This window comes from Simochromis diagramma, unplaced genomic scaffold, assembly GCF_900408965.1.
Source record: "Simochromis diagramma unplaced genomic scaffold, fSimDia1.1 OVJJ01000150.1, whole genome shotgun sequence".
Taxonomy (NCBI): Eukaryota; Metazoa; Chordata; class Actinopteri; order Cichliformes; family Cichlidae; genus Simochromis; species Simochromis diagramma.
In genome coordinates this window covers 3,044,165-3,053,203 of record NW_024387083.1, presented here as the reverse complement: position 1 = coordinate 3,053,203, position 9,039 = coordinate 3,044,165, and the positions used below count along the sequence as shown (strand labels likewise).

Below are 9,039 nucleotides of genomic sequence, written 5' to 3'. Positions count from 1 at the left end.
ATGCCTTCGCAAAGTCAATGAACACCACGGCAAGAGGAAGAAGCTTCCTCTTGCTCGTTCGAATGATACCATGGAGCACAGCCAAGTTCTCGGCACAACCCGGAGACGCAATGAAACCTCTTTGTCTTGGATGGAACTTGCAGACCTCAGCCAGCCTCTTCGCAAGGATTCCGGAAAAGGCACGGCAGATAATCGAGCTAATTGTCAGTGGCCGCCAGTTACCGATGTCAGCGAGCTTCATTGGATCCGTGGATTTAGGAATGAGAGTTGTCCTACTCATCTTCAGACAGGCAGGAAGAACCCCGGTAACCAAAATCCCATTGAAGATGCAAGCCAGCATCTTCCCATCACGGTCAAACCGGAGCAATGCGGGTCTTTTGACACCATCAGGGCCAGCCGCGCCCTGAGGTTTAATTTTTCGTACCACGCTGAGGACCTCCGCAGGGGAGATAGGACAACACAAGGGGCCATTATCAATCAACGGAAGCACCCCAAACTGCCCGAGGCTCTGGAACACGTCGGGCTTCTCCCAAACGCCGCGGTAGGTCCTCGTCACAAGGCCAGTCTCTAATTCACATGTTGCCGTATTCTCATTATCCAGGATCCTCCTTGCGACATCTTTGCGGTTCTTGACAAAAGCTTTCTGGATGGACCTGTAACTTAGCCTACCTCCCACCTTCGTTGCCGTCTTGCCCAACGGCCTTCTACGGTTAAAAGCTGACACCCGCCTGGGCTGAGCCGGAGCCAGCTTCCTTATCCACTTTTTCAGGACTCGGTTAACCGTGGCCGCACTAGAGGTGAGAGGATCAAGGGGCCAAGCGGCACGATCCAGGCTCCCAAGGGCCTCCAGAAGGGCTGGTCTGAGGACATTAACCGGGGGAATCACCGGTGGGTCTTTTTCGAGATGAGAGAGGTTGGTAGTCAAAGCCACAGCCGTGGTTGACACCTTCCTCCTCTTGGCTGGCCCGCAGGCTCTTGTCGTAGTCTTACTCATGTAGTCCCCAGAGTGCTTCCGTCGCTGATGAAGCGAAAGGCCCCCCCTTCGTAGAGAAGGACAAGGGGCAGAGACTACACGAGAATGGGGTGGGCCGTCCGGCAACCACCGATCGTCTGATTCCGCATTTGCTCGCGTGAGTAACAGCACTGCCCAAGGAAGGACGAGTCATCGCGCAAATCTTACATATCAATAGACACTGCCGCACATTGTGGGAGCGCTTGATATGGGACAGCGCTCCTCTCGCTGTTACTAGATTCTTAGGGCAAAGGACACATTGCTGTGTCAGCCATGGTATGCGGATTCCAACTGAAACAAAATCGGGAACACGCCCACCAGTCCCCCTCCTCCAGCCTCTGTCATAGCTGAGGAAGATTAGGCCATCGGGTGGGCGTCCCTTAGGAAAGAGGGCCCTCCTGGCAGAGCCCCTTACCAGGCGTCGTCGAGGGGAAGAGAGAGGAGAGTCCGGAAGATCACACCTCCTTCTCAAAATCAAAGTCGATTTAGTACTCTTTGGGAGGCAGTCAGCACTCCCAGTCAATTTCGTGCAGGACAAACTTAGCCGTATGGCCTGAGGCGTCAGCATGGTGGAGAGGCGGGTCTAGCACCCCAGTACCTCACCTTCGTAGGACGAACGAGAACAACAATAGAGGGCAGGGGAAAAAAGGGGGTAGGATGAACTCGTCCATCCATTCAAACAGTCAGGCACACCATTACCACAACTCTGGGTTTCTTCACATTGATTCCCTGTTGTTGGGTGAGCCTTAGTTCATCCCTAGACCGAGACCTCCCCACCTACCAACAGTCACAGGCAATGGAGCATCGAGTTCAACACCAAAATATCCGCAAGCCAAGCCGCATGTCCCACCGCCGGTAGCTCGCCTCGCGGCGGACCGTCAGCTCGATCCCGAGATCCAACTACGAGCTTTTTAACTGCAGCAACTTTAAGATACGCTATTGGAGCTGGAATTACCGCGGCTGCTGGCACCAGACTTGCCCTCCAATGGATCCTCGTTAAAGGATTTAAAGTGTACTCATTCCAATTACAGGGCCTCGAAAGAGTCCTGTATTGTTATTTTTCGTCACTACCTCCCCGAGTCGGGAGTGGGTAATTTGCGCGCCTGCTGCCTTCCTTGGATGTGGTAGCCGTTTCTCAGGCTCCCTCTCCGGAATCGAACCCTGATTCCCCGTTACCCGTGGTCACCATGGTAGGCACATAAAGTACCATCGAAAGTTGATAGGGCAGACATTCGAATGAGACGTCGCCGCCACGGAGGGCCAGCGATCGGCTCGAGGTTATCTAGAGTCACCAAAGCGGCCGGGGCGCCCCCGAGAGGACGCCCCGCATGGGTTTTGGGTCTGATAAATGCACGCATACCCGGAGGGGCAGGGCTCGTTTGCATGTATTAGCTCTAGAATTGCCACAGTTATCCAAGTAACGGATGAGCGATCAAAGGAACCATAACTGATTTAAAATTACAAGCATATCAACAAAGGTGAAGCTGGTTTTTTTCCACTTGCTGTCACACAGTCATGGAGGAATACAATAAATACATAATCAGTCATAGATCCTGAACAATGACATTAAAAGAAAGTCTGTGGCTCTAAAGACTAAACAGTATAAAGACATGCTCCAAGCTGCTGTTTCTCTCCTACTCCTCTAGGTTTTCCACTGTCGGCCATCCAGCGATGCTGGAGGGCTACCTGGCCAATGCTGGCCTACACAAAGAGGTCCCGGCTCGGAGGAGCTGAAGAAGATCCTTGCCTTCCTCGTCAGTTTCCTCTTCAGTTCCTATCCCAACAAAACCTTCTTGCACCTATTAGCTCCAAAGAGGCTATGGTGCCCGTGGAGGTCTGGACCTGAGGCCTGTGCTCATCACGTGGATAGAAAACACTCTGACACCATTCTGGAGGTCTGATGGGACTCTGACCAAAACACAGATGAAATAAAACTTGTGGCTGGAGCTTTTAAAATTACTTTTTCACCTCATAGATTAATGCTCATGATTGCATGTTAGCAAGACAGCATCTCCCCAAGGTGAAACTCTCAGGAGACATTTACTCTTAAACTGTAATCTGGTTGAGACTACTTGAGGAGATCTTAGTAGCGAGTATGTGGATTTAGTCTCTTCACCAACAGCAGACAGACCCATGCCAAGAAAGCAGACATGTTCTCAAAGAAAGCCGAGAGCAGAGATTGGAAAAAGCTAAAAAGAAAAAGCTGCAGCTTCAGACGACTATCTGCCTGTAAGGCTGAAAAAGTCCAGTTACGCTCTATTTTGGAAAAGCTCCCAGTTTTGGTAACCTGGACTTTTATTTCCCCTCTTCTGCTACAGATGTTGACTGTGACCTCAGAGGCCAACTGGACCACACAGCTGCAGCAGGAGTGAGGGAGAGGAGTCTTCATCCAGCTTCAAAGAAAACATCCAGGTAAAGTGACGTGGATCAGCGGATAAAGCCGTCTCCACTTTCAAAGGAGATCCTCTGAGAGAGAGACTCTCTGAGCCATTTTAGCCTCAAATTATAGGACTTTATAGTACAGCAACACTTTTAAAGGACAAAAATAACATAAACTGTGACTGTAATACAAACAAAGTATTGCATGTGTTTTTAAAACGTGTTCCTCCGATGGGCAGGATATCACTATTAGACTGTCCCACCAGCCAACTTCAACAAGAGACCACAGCAGCATTCAGTGATCAGCACAGATGTTCCTCTAACACTCAGCATCTGATCCCTGTTGGTCTGTGTGCTTCTGCTTTTGCTCAGTTAGAAACCCTGCAGCAACCCGACCCAAAACTGTGTCTTCTTGTTGGCCTCAACGTTGAAGTGTCAAACGTCCAACATCTGGAAAGGAAACCACGCCAGTGTACTGTGATGTTTCACCAACATGTGGCAGACGCTGGTCCTGCCTTTCATGCTGACATCAGCAGAGAGCCCCGCCTACCTCAAAGCCTCCCCTGTCATGTATTGATCAGGATGATTATGAAGATGAGCGAGTGCAAATAAGACTGTAAAAGTCCACGAGCAGAATGTTTGGATGCTTTCTAATGATTCATGAATATCATGAGAGTGTTTGTGTGTTTTGTCTTTTCTTTGCTGACGTTTGTTACTAACAAAGACAATTTACGCTCTGTGTGTGTTTTCATCCTTACCAGCCGCACTCTAACTGCAATGAAGGAAACAAACTGTAGAAATGGTCGACTCAGTGACTTCATAAAATATTGAAGTGGTTCAGGTAGAGCCAGTTTTTAAATGACCATGAACACTGAGCGTATTGTATCTGTACAGCATGTTTTTCTATTAGACAGATTTGTAACAGAGGCCTTGCTCTCAGTAAGTTTGAAATCCTTTTCTGATTTATTTTGTAATCTCTGATCTTTGTGTATCCTGCTCAGTTTGCATGCTGCCTGTAGGAGTTTCTGTCTTTGTATTTGAAGAGAATTCATTGAATATACTCAGCTGCTTCCCTTTGGTGCCTCACACATCACTGAAGTTTTTCAGTGTCCAGTTATTTGTTTTTAATAGCTGTTTGAATTCTCTGTATGTTTGACCCTGTAGACTGTTTAATGGACTGCTCGTCTTCCTGTTTGTAACCACTGCCTGTTTAGGACTAAAGATTTGGATTTTTGACTTTAACACAGCCTCTGCGTGTCGTCCCTTTGTGTCCTCGTCCTCTGTGAATGTGTCACAGATGTTTTCATGATAATAACACAGCTTTCCCACAGTGGCTTGCAGCAGCATTTATTCACAGCACATTTGAGAAAGGTTCAGATTAACTCGATGAGTTTATATTCAGAATTATTCTGACAGTGGGCCACTGTGAATTGTGATCTTTCATCAGGTCAATGTTTAAGTTCAGTATTTCAAAGCAGGAGCTATGAACAGTCATCATGTTGGCATTAGAATTATTATTATTAATCATTATTAATAATGTCGTTACTCATGTATAACCTTGATTAGTATACATGAATTTTATCAATAGTGAAAAATAATGAATAATTCATGTATAACTTTTATTGTGTTTTGTATATTAATTATATTTAAATAGAGATGTTGACCCTGTCTCTACAGTAGCATCAGTGTAACATACATTATTGGTCCAAGCTGTCATAAATGGGGAGCCTGATCCTTTATTATGAAAACATGATGAGTATTTTTCTTGTCAGTTGGGAAGAAGTTGGTCTTTTTTTCCTTCTTTTTGCTCAGTTTGTCTTTTCTTTGATAATTGAAACTCTGATCAAACCTACTCATGTTCACAGCATGTAAAAGCAACTGACAGTCCGTGGCATTGTTGTTTGTAGAGGTGCAGTGTAGTGGGAGCATAAATCAAAAGAAAACAGTAACATTTATGTAATAAAACATTTGAATGAAAATGAACAGGCCCTTTATGAACTTCAAAGGGATCTTATAAAATTGAATTGAATCTGAAAACAACACTTTTTAAAAGAGTATCTTGGGGTGTAGGTGGTCAAAATAGAAAACTGAGCTGAGACTCTAAGTTCAATCCATCCATTCGTTTTTACTTAGGAGGAAGAAATGTCAGGCTGGTGCAGGCTGGTTAGGTGCATGTGGTTATCTTTACCTAAATGAGTTCACTTTGTGGCTGCCAGGTTGGGCAGAAGTACCTGTCCCCTGTTAGGCTTAGTTGGGCTGTTCTCTTCTAATCAGACAAATAAGGCGATGACTTTCTGTGAACAGTATTTCTTATAACTCAGCAGTATAATGCATCATAAAACAATATCATTCATTCACAATAAATCAGCACTCTAATGCAAATCAGTTTAATAAATGCAATAGTTATCACCTTCTTCTAATTCAGGAGAATAATGCAAACTAAAACTACATAATAATTCACAATCTTTAATTAGGGGTATAACATGGCATACGGTAATATTGTAATCCCACAACGGAGATATTTTTCCAAACTGCACGTGTGGACGGGATTAAAAACAAAGAAACAAAAACGGAAACTCTGTGTTTTCAAAAACACCCGTGTACGTGTGGATGTAGCCAAAGAGGCGGAGCTCCTCTCTTCCATGAGGCTCCTCCAGACTCCGTCCTGCCAAAGTCTGATGGCGTTTAAAGAGCGTAACATTAGGACTGTCTGGGGAAGGTGAGGGAGTGAAAATATTCTACATCTGAAGTCCATGTCAGTGCTGACCACATGCACAGCAGCACTTTGGTTTGCTTCTGTGCCGCCGTCTTATTCTGCGAATAAGCAGGAGACTTCCAGAGCCTCAGAGTCTGAAAGAGAATTTGATGTTTGCTCTGAGGACAAGTTTGAAGTGCAGCAATGGAGCAACGTAAAAGTCCTTCAAACAGCACTGCAGAGTTATTGTAGGGATGTTGTCATTTGATTTGATGGTACTTCAGTGGTGACCTGTCCTGGGTGTACCCCGCCTCTCACCCTGTGGTGGGTGCGGTTGACTCCTCTCTGACTCTGGTTGGATGATAAAGGGATAATAAAAGAAATTAAAAATGCGCAGTAAGAGTAACGTATAGTTGCTCTGACTTTATATCTCCATGATATCAGCTGTTTGTGAGGCTGCAGCACATGAAAAATGAACTCTGCGTGTGTTTTTGTATTGAAGTACCCGTCAGATTTAGTTAGTCGTTGACTCTGTTCTGGATCCTTCTGGTCCTCGTTAAACCCGGGGTCAGTGTTTTCATTGTGCTGCACTTGGTTGTGTTGAGCTACAGTTGAGATTTTTATGCAGGCACTGACAGAGATCCTCATCATGATTCAAAACTTAACAGGTTATTATCTCCACTTATTGACTCCAACTTGTGAGAAAATAACACAAAACTATTATCGACTTGATATTTGGGTTGCAGAAACAGACTTCCATAGTCAGGTCGTGCAGTCTGCAGAAAACTGGAAGCACTCATCTTTGGCAAATCATTTTCCAAACTATAAAACAATAGAGACATAAAACTGTGGGCTCATGTTGCTGTCCACGCATTTTATTACAATAAATCTGGCTGGGCCATCTCTCCTTTCAAGTACAGCGGTGACTGATAACTCCATTAACTTTTCCCTTATTATAACAGCCAGATCTCCCAGCGATACGACTGTAATCTCATTGAATACAGAATAAAAAGTATTATTTGGGTCATATTGCAGCAATAGTTCTGAATTTGACACATAGTCAGTAGTTTCAAAGAAAATGTAACCTGCGTGACCTCAAATGAAACTTCACAAGCTTTCGTGTTGATCGCTTTGAGAGACTGGGCCGGTCTGGGATCCTTTCGTGTGCTTTCAGCTCGTTTGCACAGACACATTTGATTGTTTGATCCTGTTTCCACTGTTGAGATCCTGTTGAAATTTTCTTCATAATGACCCGGCAGAGTCATTTTTTTTTTTTTTTTTTTATTATGCGAAATTGCAAAACACTTAGCTGTGTCTCTAATTCAACCCCTGTAACTTTGCTCTGCTTCACTTCAGCAGCATCAGGTAATGCTTATATGTTGATTCATGGTTTTCTTCTGTTTTTGTTCTACTGCAGAATATTTTAAGGTTATCTGCTATAAAAAGACATTCCAGGAAAATCTCCTTCATGTTTTTCTGTGTTTTATGCACTGTTACTTTGACACAAAGGCATCTGCTGTGATGCTTACACCTCTAAAAAAGTCTCACAAGTGTCAGTTTTCTTTTTATAGATATAAAAATATGGATATGTACTGATAAATGATTAGAATTATAATATTTCTGAGGCAAAATTTTCCCGGTTCAAATCGAATCAATCAAATTGAATCGAATCGTGGATCAAATCGAATCGATTCTATAAATCAGTGACGATACCCAGCCCTACAACTTACCATTTTTCAGAGAACATGATGGCCACAGATTTGAAAGAGCTGATACTCATCCTCTCTGTTTCATACTTGGCTGCAAAGAGCAAGGTCACGCTCCATTGAAGCCAACAAAACCGCATCATCTGCAAAAAGCAGGGATTCGTGCCTAAGTTTCCCTAAATGGACACCCAAAACACAGGCAGAACTATGAAAAATTATAGTAAGTTCTCCTAAATATGTAAATACTATGAAGGGCAAGGCTCTTGTTTTAAAATGAGGATACAATTGCTTCATAATAAACAGATTGTGGAAGAAATGTGCCACAGTTTTTTGTGTCTTTTGCTGATCACTTATATTAAAGTGTGAAATGTTTATGTAACCCCCCCCCCCACACAAAAAAAAAAAAAAAAAAAAAAAAGAAAAGCTTGTCTGTTGATCCTGAGATAATCTTCAACAACTGCTGGCTGGATTTAACAAATAAAAAACAGCTCCAAAAAAGTACACGGTAAACAGGAAAAAATGACTGTCTTGGCTGGAGGATCATTTTAGTATAATGAGCTGCTTATTTCCACAGTACTAATTCCATCAGTGCAATGCATTCACAAGCTTCTTTTTTGACAGAAAATGATTTTCTCTCCAGTTCATTCATTACTACTTCACTGTGCCTTTCGGGATGTGTCATTTTTGGTAAGATGTAGGTGATAAAACTGAAGATATTTCACAATAAAAGCACTCTGGGGAAGCAAAGCAATTATGTGTACTAACCACGGGAAGGTTTTTAATGTTAAACAGATGAAGGAAGAGTCATTATGAAGAAAATTAGCTCGGCAAGTTGAATTTTTCTTTCAGGGTTCAAACAGAAAACCACAAACACATTTAGACTGAGCTCAAACCAACAGAGGGCTTTGGTGAAGATGAAAAGATTTTCAAGCACCCGAGCACACCGTGTGAGTCTTTACAAAAATCAAAAGCAACCCTCTTGACCCTGGAGGTCCCTCAGTCCTCTAAAACAAAACCACGTTAATCACATTGTATTTCATGACAAGCTGTCAGAGGCATTAAAACCATGATATATCCACAGACTGTATATGAAAGATGGACACAATCACTGTGACATCACTCGCTGGGTTTGGTTTCTTCTTAGAGCACAAAATATGTGAGCAGTGCCGCTGCTGGTCTGCACTGTATGAATGTGCACTATTTACTAGAGATGGATGATCCGATAATACAACACGTTCTCACTCCCA

The 9,039-nt window shown here is 43.7% G+C and overlaps 1 long non-coding RNA gene across 3 annotated transcripts; it reads left to right on the top strand.

Moving 5' to 3' along the window:
- Positions 1–3,182: 3,182 nt before the first annotated feature.
- LOC120742548 lies at positions 3,183–4,008 on the top strand. Of its 3 annotated transcripts, XR_005697886.1 has the most exons (3): positions 3,183–3,241; positions 3,331–3,424; positions 3,764–4,008. It is a non-coding gene; the product is annotated as an uncharacterized LOC120742548 (long non-coding RNA). The 3 variants fall into 3 exon arrangements; XR_005697885.1 differs by having other exon boundaries at positions 3,189–3,424; XR_005697887.1 differs by having other exon boundaries at positions 3,189–3,424; positions 3,631–4,008.
- Positions 4,009–9,039: the final 5,031 nt, after the last annotated feature.